Source organism: Pseudorca crassidens, chromosome 15 (assembly GCF_039906515.1).
Source record: "Pseudorca crassidens isolate mPseCra1 chromosome 15, mPseCra1.hap1, whole genome shotgun sequence".
NCBI classification, from domain to species: domain Eukaryota; kingdom Metazoa; phylum Chordata; class Mammalia; order Artiodactyla; family Delphinidae; genus Pseudorca; species Pseudorca crassidens.
Window position 1 is genome coordinate 47,972,371 of NC_090310.1, and position 12,228 is coordinate 47,984,598.

A 12,228-nucleotide genomic window follows, 5' to 3' on the forward strand; every position below is an offset into this window, starting at 1 on the left:
TCCGCTGGTTAATTGCAGCGTTACGCTTTTAATCGTGCTCTGTAGATTGTACTCTGTCTTGTTAACACTTTGAGCTTGGTCCTAGGGTATGTAGTCAAGAAAGGTGAATATATGGTGGGCACCAGTTCCACTGTAGTTTGGTCCCTGAGGTGTGTGACTTGGGGTTATGTGGTCTCCTTCCTGTTGAGACTGATACATCTTGTACGAGCTCTACCAATCAGTAGCCATGAGTCCCTGGGCACCTCACAGACTCTCCCTGACTCAGTTTACCCATTTATAATACGGGGATGATAATTTCTACTTTACAGAGTCATGAAGATTGAGTTAACATACGATAATCACTTAGAACAGTATGAGACACATAGTAAACACCTTGTAACTGTTAGTAGCTATTATTGTTGTGAGGTGCTTTGGAAATTATATCTATGAGGTGAATATTTATGTTAACTCTTTACATTGTCAAAGGAAAGTTAATTATATGTTGTGGGTAAAAGGGCAAAAGTGACACAAGGAAGAAGATTGATGTGCTTACCACCAAATCTTACCTTTACTCAAAACACACACAAGGAAAGCTTCATCTAACTTAATTCAGTTATTAATTGCAAATTACTCTTCTTTGTGTAGAAGACGATGTCCTGAGGTTACAGGTGCATGGAGCCCGTGTGGGTCTGGGGAAAGAAGATTAATGAATAGCTGGGTATATATTGTACCATAATGGCAACTGTGAATACAACACTGAATAAAATTAAGTTTTCCTTTTTCTTTTCATCTTAGAATAACTTTAATTTTCTCAGGTCCTACTTATATCATGCCCAGTATTTCATTACATTTTTCCCATGATGAATCAATCCTACTTTTAAAGAGTTTACTTATGTATACTTAATAATGATTTAAAATACATTTTGGAATGAGTTACATGTGAGTAAATGAGCTTTATAGTTTTGAATGATGACCTGTGTTTTTTAAGAGTGTGGATATGAAGGTTTTTAAAAAAAAAAATGTGTTCTGTTGTTTTGATTGGACTATGTTATATGGCCTGAGTGAGTTTAGTGTACTTTCCTCCCTTTAATTATTAAGCTTGGGGAAGAATTTCAATGAACTATCTTGAAAAATTCATTTTTATCTGGGATCTCTGATTGAAATATATGTCAGTAGTTTAAAGGTTAAGGCTACACTAACTGGAGGAATTTGCCTGAATCTTAAGAATTATGTTGAAAGTCATGTCATATACTGCCCCCTGCAGTTTCAGTCACCTTGGATCATTGTGATTCATCACCTTTGAATAGGGTGAAGTCTTCAAATAAAGAGTTTAACCAAAGAGGTATTGTAATAGTTTGAGTCAATGGAAAGATATATAAAAATTGGATTCTTGTATTTTCTGTACCTAGAGAAATATAAGTAACAATATTAAGTCCTTTCAGCCAACTGAAAATTCCCAGAGTCTGATTTATACTGTGTTATGTTTAATTTGAGAGTAACCACTTATCTTTAGTTTTGATCAGTCTATTTAGTAGAGCTAAGTTTTGTCCTAATTATCAAATAGATATGGGTGATCATTATACCTTTGTCTTTTGACTTTGGTATATACTTTTGACTTAAAAAAAACATACTTTTTAAACTTGTTTGTTACATTATTACTTAGGCAGATAACTAACATTGGTTTGAGTTTCCTGAGGACTTTACTAACTGTAGATTGAAATGAATGAAATGGTTTAATGGTCCTTATTGGCTAGAAGGGGTATCTGGCCTTGTATTTTGGAAAATATGAAAATTTGCATTTACCCAAATAGTGAGGAGTACACTGACCTCAACTTGTTGCCACGGAGGAGGAAGAGACAAGGTGAAAGGAAAGAAAATTTATAATAGAAAAAAATGTGTTTCGGTGGCCTCTGTAACTTAACCAGGCTACTTAGACAAATCATTTTTGAGCTTTTCTTGGAATCCCATTCCCTTGTGTAGTTTAATTTTTCTCATCCACCAGGACAAACAAGTGGTGTTATCATAAGACTACAACTTCTGGGCACCAGAGGGAGTGTTCCCTTCATACAAATAAGGGGTGGGGGGCATGCGCATAAGTTCCTGCCTAGTAAACTGACTAGCTTCTTCCTTCGGGGTTTTGGGAGGGAAGGTGGCCATTTGTATGAGAGGTGTTCTGCAGTGTGGAGTTGAAAATGAGATGATGCCAAAGTGCATTTTGTTTATCTTCAAAATGTGGTGAAGGAAATGGAAAGGTCAGTTTTTTAGATCATATTTTAATAATTTATTGTTAAAGTGATTTGGTCCCATTGTTTCATTTAACTATTAATAGTTTTTTTGAGATTCTTTTTTATACATGTTGGGAAATGGACTTCTATCAACCCTGATTTCCCTCACAGCAGAGAAGATAAATTTGTGAAACAATTTGATCTTCATACCTAGGGCTGTGCATTTGGGAGACAGTTGTTTTCATGCCTGTTTTTGAAATAGTTTTGGTTCGGGTAGTGACAGTAGATTTAAAATTCTAGACCATAATTTTGCACATTTCACATGTATAGCTTCTAATATGAATTTCTTATGTGAGAAAATTAGATATAGATCTGGGTGAGTCATGATGCCACTGCTAAAGTAGAGAGCTTTTCATAGATTCTGACAGAAAATGAACTCATAAAATGCTTACTGAAGCGCCCTTTGCACATCAGTATATTTTTCTTAAGAAGTACAAAGATGTGCTTTAAAAAGTTCTAGTAAGGAATAATAGGTGAAATATGACTGACAAACTTTTGAGAGGTTACTTGTTTTCTGAGGAAACTGATGAATCTGGCTGGCTGGCTGGTGTACCCTTTGAGAGATTTTGGTTAACTCATTTTGAAAACTGATTATTTTGGTAGGTAGAATACTATGCATTAGCAATAGTGATAGATATAGCTTTTAAATTTCATATAGTGAAAGGTAAATTGCACAGGCTCCCTTGTTAAAAATGTTTTGTTGAACTTATGTTATTCTAAGTGGACCCTGCTGTTCTTTTGTTGACTTGCTTCATTCTTTAAGTCTTCCTATGGTCAGGGGAGATGGTAATTCATGGTCGTAACTTGTTTATTGTCCAAATGCTTTAGCATTTAAAGGGCAATGTATATTGGGCACAAGTTTTTATGTCTGCTAAAAGTGGTCCATTGTCTTTGGATCTCTATATAATCCAATATGATGCTTGCTTATAAACTCTAGAAATTCCTTTAAAAAGTAACTTCTTATCCAGATGGCTGATAGTTTGGGGTGTGAGAGAAAAAATGTAGGTATTTGCATTACTGTATATTTATATTATTATATGTAATATTGTTATGCATTTATCTGACCTCTACATCCTGAGATGTAGAGCCAGCTCTGCATGCATTTCTATAAAGCAGTGGTCTCCAGAATGTCATCACCATTGAGTAGTCTGTTGTTGGTGGACCACAGCCCAGGCCTCTGTGCAGCTGCAGGATTAGGCCACACACCCTTCCCTTGGCCTTATGCCTCTGGCTGGAATTGTTTGTGTGCCTCAGGGGGAGAGAAGGCCTGCCAGTCCCTGGGATGCTTAGGGGTCATGAAGATGGTGTGGCTTGCTCCTGGCATATGGGCATATCTAGGATGGGAGGGAATATTGGGAAGGTCTGATATAACCCCGTCTCTCGCCAAGCCTGTAGCAAATTCAGTTGTGGGGTTTCTTTGTGATTAGATGCTTAACCACACCTCCTCCCTACCCCGCTTCAGTGTTTGGTTTTTGTTGCAAAAAAGTAGGGGCATCTGTTTTACGCTCATTTATGTTTATTTGAGAGGTTAAAAATTATTTAAATAAATGAGCATCTTTGTTCTTCTGCACATTTTTTTGTTTTGCAGAAATCATCTTTTCATATGCAAAGGGTGCTGAGTATTTAAGTGGTTCCTTGCTTCCTCCTCCCCTCCGCTCCTGGACAGGGCTGAACACATTGGAAAGACAGCTCCATGCATTTAGCTCACATACACACAAGTGCCCATTAACCATGTGACTGAGGAGTCTAATTTTAGACCTACTACCCCTGAAAGTCTCATTTTTCTCTTCCATTGACAATATCTTTTATTCTCTGTAATGGGGAGGGGGTTCCTGTTTTTAAGTATGCGAAGCAAGGAGTTTTACCTTTTCTACTTTGTAGTACTTAAAATGTTTTCATTGCATGACATTTGGATTTTGACTTCGGATGCTCTTTTTACTTTTTTTTTTTTCAACTTGGTATCATTGATTATTTCAGTCAAAGACCCTATTTTGCTCTGTTTAGCAGTATTTCCAGGGGTGCTTCAGTATTTCTGTGTATTCCAGGTGTTTATAGAGTCTTTATGTTTCTCTGCATTTTTTTTTTTATTTATTTTTTTTATTTTTTGAGGTGTACACACACAGTTACACTTCACGGAGTTGCATCCAGCCAAGTGTCCATGTTCTTCTTGTGAAGAGGCAGAGAAAAATCACCTCTCCCAAGAATTTCCACCTTCTGACCAAGGGAAATGTGTCCTGAAGAGCTGTACACAGATGGGAGGCAACTTGTTTGCTTGTTCTGCTGCTATAGAGCATTGAGTTAATTAGAAGACAGGCTGTGGGTGGCCAAGTACAGACAAAGAAGCACCAGACAGAGCCCAGTTAGCCCGGGGCAGTAAAAGTAAGTTACACTCTTTTTAAAACACTTTTTTGAGTACTGATGCTGAGTCTTGCCTTTAGTACTAAGGGGCAACTTGTAACTTACTGTTTGTGTTTACACAGTAGATGCATCTGTTCTTTTCCTCAGACCCTAGAAACTAAACACGCTCTCTAGCACAAAGTACCTGCTTAATTAAGGAAAAGCAGTGATTCTTTTTTCTTTTAACTTTTTTTTAGAATAAAAAGGGAACTGAATCAGTTATTACATTTCAGATTAATTTTTACACTGCATCAAAACTGTGTATTAGTTTTTGGCCAAGTCAAAACACTTAAGTACAGAGCTTGTTATGTTACAGAGCTTTGTACTGACGGGAACATGAAAACAGTTTCACCTTTTTCTAGCCATTTCTTGGTGAGTTCTGTGGAACTTATCAGATGAATTCATCTTGGCTGAATCTGGTAGAAGGTATGGTCTGAGACCAGACTTAGCAGTTCCTAAGGAGCTTGTAGCTTTATGTATGAGCCCTTGTTTTGCTCTGGGAGTTATTATTCTCCAAGAATATGCTACATTTTAGAATTCAGCTTTGAGCTACTTAAAGCTACATTTGGTAGTGTGGTGGAATTGGTGGTAGTTCTGTGTTTTGGTTATGTGGCAGCAATTTAGACTTTTGGATTGAGTGTAAAATGTCTTCTTCTAAATTAATAGATATATTAGATTTATTGGCCCTTGGATTTATAGTGCTGTGATTATTGAATCATTTCATACGTGTCGGGGGTGTGTGTGTGTGTGTGTGTGTGTTTGGATCTATATTCTTTGGGGCATCAATTTTATAATCTAACATCTACTGGTTTTTTGCTTTTTAGCTTTTGGTAATGAAGGGCTAGGCTAAGAAGATTTTTCTGTGCTCAGCAAATCACAGGCTGATATCATGAAGGTCAATCTGAAAGACTGCCTTTGATTTTAAGTTTTTGTCTATCTCTCAAATGTAGGACTGTATTCAGAATCTGGAAGGGAATGAGGAGGAACTTAAGTTGTATAACTTTTAGGAATCTCATCAAGATCATATCCTAAATCCTGCTACAAAGCAGAACAAAGCATTACTTCCATTTTTTCCCCACTCATTCTGTCTACCTGCCGTCTAATTTTTATGTGTACAGCAGGCTTTACCTAAGTGTTAGAATAATGAAGGATTGCATCTCCCTATAGCAGAGCAAACAGTTTAAAATGGAATCCTAGGCATCCCAGTTGAGAATAGTGCTTTGGCCATTCCTACTGCCAGGGAGTTTTTACTGGCAGTCATTCCCACTCAGGGTCCAGCCTCCTGCATGGTATACTCATTTCCTGACAGTTCATGACATGCGTATAACATAGGGTATCAACACTATAACATTTACTAGCCTTCTCAGAAAATTCTGAGTGGGGAACTTATTTTTGTTTTCCTCTTTTGGAGTATGTACAGATGTTAACATTTTCTAGTGGGTTGGAAATCTTTTAAATAAAAAGCATAGTTATAAGTTACTACTTATAAGTTAGTGACACCCCTCTCACCCCTCCAATCTACCATGTCCTCACTTCACATTTGATAGAAGGATAGTTTACATTATTATAATTCTGTGGTCTGTTAGGTTCTTTTTGAGTGATATTTCCATATTATTGTCAACGTGGTTAAAAGGTATAGTTATTTAGGTTGAAGGGAAGTATAAGTAGATGCCAAGTTTGGCTTTACTAGAGAAACAGCTACATTTGTCTTTTTCTATTGTAGCTCATGTGGAAAAGACAATTTCAGGTACCGTGTGCGCTAACCTCCTCCTGGACATCGTAAAGAATCCAACTAAAACAAAGTTTAAAACTATTTCAGATGTGCAGGTCTATGGAAGCCAATATTTTATGTTAGAGATTTGTGTTATGTTTGACAAGTAACTCTTTGTACTGCAATTCTGTGGCTTTCAATTAAAAAAAAAAAACCATGAAAATAAACTGCTGTGATGTGATTTTTCTACTTAATTTTGCTATGTCTTTATTTGCAAATTAGGCAGATTAATAATGGAAAGGAGGTGAATACAGGTAGGCAGTGCTTTTTTATTAAAATACTTTTAATAATAAAGTAGAGAAAAAAGGTGGTTCTGTTTTTTGACAGAATATTGCATGCCAGATTAACAAATGCTCTAATGAACAAAAGCAATATTTGATGCATTTATTCTAAATTTCTATTCAGTAGAAGAGCTTGGACACTTCAAGAAGATCATTAACAAGTCTTAGTTCCTAATACATATGCTGTTGTGTGTTAGTTTTTTTTTTTAATATAAACTATGTTTTTTTGTGTGTAATTGAACAGTTAAAAAAATGAACTGTCACAGATAATAAAACTGGGTATTCAACATACTATATTTGACTCAACTGTTCACAGAGTGTGATGCAAACAAATGTTCTCTTAACTTACATCCAGCATGGCTAAAATATTACTTTAACACATGTTAAAAGTAGAGCACTGTAACTATTTGGCTAGATACAATTCCGGGCTGTCTGAATTGAGTAATTTCCTCAGGCATTCCAACTTTGATCAACCACAGCACGAACTTTTAGCATGTCTGTAAAGCAGCCAGTGCATCTGTAAATATGTCCCGAGGTAGAGAGAAAAGAGAGAATGCCAAAAAAGAAAGAATACTTTCTGTCGTTAAGGAGCAGTTACAGAATGAAAATGGAAAGTTTTTGTTTCCCTAGGAACTCTTTTTAGATGATTGAGCCTCTGATGTCTAAGTATGCCCTGTGGTTCTGTATTAATGAATGAAAGATACTTCATTTGGGCCTAGTAGAAATGTTTTCTGGCTAACTCTGCTGAAACGTACTGGTTAGAGTTCATTTATTCTTAAACTTTCCAGTCTTTATTAATATAGTATTAATTGGCTAAAAACCTAAACATACACAATAGCATGTATCTCAGTAAATCATGTCTTAATTGTTTATAGCTAGTATTTGGGTGAAAATATTCTTATATGACCCTGTTTTAGAGAATAACTCCAAGAACAGGCAGCGCCACTGCAGAAGTAATCTCTTTGCTTTCACCACATGGAGGAAAATAGGTTTTTCTGGGTTTTATCTTCAGTGACCTGGAAATGAATTTGCAAATATCTACTGGTTTCTGTACACAAACTAGGATAATTTATCCTAGTTTGAGGGCAATGGTAAATTGCCCTCTTGGACACAGCATGCTTATATCACATGGATGTAACTTCCTTGGGAATATTTTAAGGTGTAATAAACAACTATTTGCAAACTGGGTGTTAAGTTGGATAATATGGCTTGCTTCTTTCTGACCTTGTTTTCCGTAGTCCTAGGATAGCAGATACCATGACCTCCAATTAGCTCCAGTTGTGAAAATTCTGCTTTTTAGGTCAACATTGTACCAAACATCAGGAGGAATCCATCATCTTGTAATTTCTTATAATTTCTTGTAATTTCTATGTTGTTATTGTCCACATTGTCCAATTAGTCAGTCATGGAAAACACGGTTAATCAGTTAAGTAAAATTTACCAATAGTGGAAAAGTTTTACTGTAGTTTCATACTCTTTTCATTGAGTGTTTTTTCAGAACTAGACAAAGGGTAGTATAGTTCGTAGATTTACACCCTTTAAGCACATTCCCTATATCCCAAAAGAGGTACAGAGAAGTGGTGGACAGGCAAGTTGGAGAGGAAGATGGAAAGGCAAGGCCTGGGTGAGCTAATGTGACTTTCAGAGGCAGGGACTTGAACGGATTGCTAAGTTGGTTACCTTGTTGCTGTTTCCTGAATGCCATAATTTCTTCAAAATTCAATACTTTTTAAATTTCATGAGCCTACTGCTTTGAATTTAAAATCACTAAAGTTCACGCTGAGAACGTGAGAGCCAACTTTTACAAAAACTATGTGATATTTGGTATCCAGTTTATAGATAGGTTCTCAGTATCTGTTAATTATTTTCCCTGATTATCTCTTTGTCATTTTTTTTTGGTGTTACTCAACATTGATTCCCGCCCGACCCCCCCCGCCCCATGTAACTGTATAAATTTTGTGTGTGTTTGGGAGTTCTTGGTTTGTTTGTTTTGCTCCAAATTACTAGCTCCAAAGAGAATACTGTGTTTTTTCTCATCATTTTGACAATGGCAATTCACCATTGTATAAAGTTGTAGATGAAGTTGTCTATACTAATGGTGATCAAGGTAGTCTTGAGAAAAATAACATGATATTTCATCATTCTTCTTGTGGATTCTGGGTAGAAAGCTTGTCTGACTCATTTTGGAGGAGCAAAAAAGTATTATAAAGTCCAATTGTCATAATCAGAAGATATGTGGCATTTCTGACCACTAACCTGGCTCTCAGTTAAGTGTGTTGACACAGGGTAGTTAGTCTACAATACAGATTAAATGGCTTGCTTCTGTATTTATCATTCTTCTTGTTTAAGTAGTAAGAAGTACAAATATTCAATACTTTCCGTATTCAGCAAGGCATGAGAATGAAATCATGATCTGTTGTTGGGACTGGCATTTGTGTCGAAGAGCTGCTTTGCCTAAAATCTGTATTATGTGGAAAACTGAAGACTTACCAAAACTGAGAGTTTGTATCTGGAGAAGCATGAGACCTTTTTAACCTTTACAAAGTGAGATTACAGAAGAGACAGTTTACAGATGTGTGTTGATTGGTCCACAGACAAGTTCCTAAAAATTGGAATTTGTTGTGAACATTTAAAATCAGGAGACTCATAAAAACCTGGATTTCTAACTTCTTTTGAAAAAAAGTGAGATCTGGTCACATGGAACATGCATTCTCTGAGGGTTGCAGTCTGCCAGGGCTGAGCGACAGCTGCCCCTTTTGAGTATAGGAAGCTGTGTAACTAAAACTATTTTTCAGCTCAAGGTACAGATGGAAATAAGGCTTGGACAGATATGCCAACTTTTGTGTTGTTGGAAGGCCTGAGAGAATGAACTGATGATTTAATTGGCCTCAGTTTTTTGCTCTAGAGTTTGCAAATTGTTGCAACAGGAATTTCTACCAAAAGTAAGAATAAGACTGGAATGAGCTTTGATTTGATTATTTAATATTGGAATTGGACTAAGGTATTAACTTATTATTTTGAAAATGAACTTCAAATCAAACTAAAGACTTTTCAAAAAATTTCCCACTGAAGTAATTTGAACCAGAACCAAGGTATATCACTCCAAAGAGTTTGAGCTGGAGCAGAAGCAGATCAAAATACTCTGTGACCTGGCTAAGCATGAACTAAATTGTTCCTTTATTTACTTCTAGTTCCAGAAGTAAAATATTATTTTCAGTGATTGTGGTGAAGAATGTACCAGAAATGACCAGTACAAGCATGTTGCACTGATTTCTGAACTTTGTCTTACTAACCTCCTAAAGGATATTTAGCTTCCAACATCATTTGTCTTATCTTGATTCCATTAATTCTTGATGGAAAACATACTAAGGAAAATAATTGATTTGTGCATAATATTTGTGGCTACATCTGTGATGATTACCTGCAAACTTTTGTATGTCCTTTCACCATTGGCTCTCCCACATTTTATTAATCTTTTTTCCAGTTCATCTCATTTTTCTCCAGTAAAAGTTGAACCCTGCTTCCCAGAGTGGTTAGCTTTTGTAGCCTCTCATGACTCACTTGTGCTTTCTTACTCTCCACCTCCTCTGTGCTGTTGCTCACAGATGCCTTTACAAGCCTCCTCAAGGTAGGGTTCAAGGAGAAAGTGAAGTTAAGCAGCTTGTGGAGTTCATGTAGATTGGAGTTTCTCAAGGAGAGGGCCATGGTCCAGCTGAATCAGAATCACTTGAGGTAGCTTGTTCCAAAAAAAAAACAACAAAAAATGAAGAGTCCCTACCTTTACCCCACATGACCTAGGTCAGAATCTATGGGGACAGGAGTCTGGAAATTTTCATTCTTCTGATTTAAAAAAAAAAACTTTTAGCTTTGAAATAATTGTAGATTCACAGCAGTTGTGAGAAATAATACAGAGAGATCCCTTGAGTCCTCTACCCAACACTGATAACCTTTTTTTAAAAAAAATTTGCCATTAATCTTTTATCTAAAATAATTTACACTATAGTTTCAAAACTTTTTATTAAAGTATAGTATACATATAGAAAAGCATACACATTTATGGTACAGGGGCAGCTCCTTGAAGTTTTTGGAGTGAACCAGCACCCAGATTAGGAAACAACATTTGCAGCCCTCCAGAAGGCCCCTTCTGCCCCTTCCAGTCACTCCATGGTAAAGCCTGTTCTGAAATGAAATCATGCAGTACGTATTCCTTTGTGTCTGCCTTTTTTTGTTTAATTCATAGAATGCAAAAGGTGAAATTCAAAGAACACAAAATTAGTCATTTTAAAGTAAATAATTCAGTGGCATTTAAACATTCATAATATCGTGCCACCACCACCTCTGTCTTGTTTCAAAATACTTTTCACTCCCCAAAGGGAAGCCTGTACCCATTAAGCAGTTGCTCTGTATTCCCTCCTCCCCAAATTCCTGGCAACCACCAATCTGCTTTCTGTCTCTCTGGATTTACCTATTCTGGACATTTCATATAAATGGAATCATACAACATGTGACTGTGTGTCTTCTTTCACTTAGCATAATATTTTCAAGGTTCTTCCACATTGTAGCATGTATCAGTGCTTCATTCATTTTTGTGGAATATTCAACATTATTCATTTATATACCACAATTTGTTCATCCGTACATCCATTGATGGACACTTGGGTGGTTTCCATTCTTTTGCTGTGAATAGTGTTTGCTATGAATAGTGAACAGTGTTCCTGTGAACATTCCTGTACAAGTGTTTGTTTATCAAGTTACTGGGTCATATGCTAATTCTTTTTTTGTGTGTATTTTATTTATTTTTTGAATTTTATTTTATTTTTAATACAGCAGGTTCTTATTAGTTATCTATTTTATACATATTAGTGTATATATGTCAATCCCAATCTTCCAATTCATCCCACCACCACCAACCGCCTCCCCGCCCCACTTTCCCCCCTTGGTGTCCATATGTTTATTCTCTACATCTGTGTCTCTGTTTCTGGCTTGCAAACCGGTTCATCTGTACCATTTTTCTAGATTTCACATATATACATTAATAAACAATATTTGTTTTCCTCTTTCTGACTTAATTCACTCTGTATGACAGTCTCTAGGTCTATCCACGTCTCTACAAATGACCCAATTTTGTTCCTTTTTATGGCTGAGTAGCATTGCATTGTATATATGTACCACATCTTCTTTATCCATTTGTCTGTGGATGGGCATTTAGGTTGTATCCATGACCTGGCTATTGTAAATAGTGCTGCAGTGAACACTGGGGTGCATGTGTCTTTTTGAATTATGGTTTTCTCTGGGTATATGCCCAGTAGTGGAATCTCTGAGTCATATTGTAATTGTATTTTTAGTTTTTTAAGGATCCTCCATACTGTTCTCCATAGTGGCTTTATCGATTTACATTCCCACCAACAGTGCAAGAGGGTTCCCTTTTCTCCACACCCTCTCCAGAATTTGTTGTTTGTAGATTTTTTGATGATGACCATTCTGACTGGTGTGAGGTGATACCTAATTGTAGTTT

The 12,228-nt window shown here is 36.4% G+C and overlaps 1 protein-coding gene across 7 annotated transcripts in view; it reads left to right on the top strand.

Annotated features, from left to right (window-relative positions):
* The window catches only part of TASP1 (taspase 1), a 274,050-nt gene that overhangs the window by 16,215 nt on the left and 245,607 nt on the right, over positions 1-12,228 (top strand). Inside the window, exon 2 of one of the 7 annotated variants that reach the window (XM_067707468.1) lies at positions 4,374-4,643. The exons of the other annotated variants lie outside the window; for them this stretch is intronic. The gene's annotated coding sequence lies outside the window, so the exon portion shown is untranslated. The remainder of the gene's footprint in view (positions 1-4,373; positions 4,644-12,228) is intronic. 7 annotated transcript variants of the gene reach the window in all.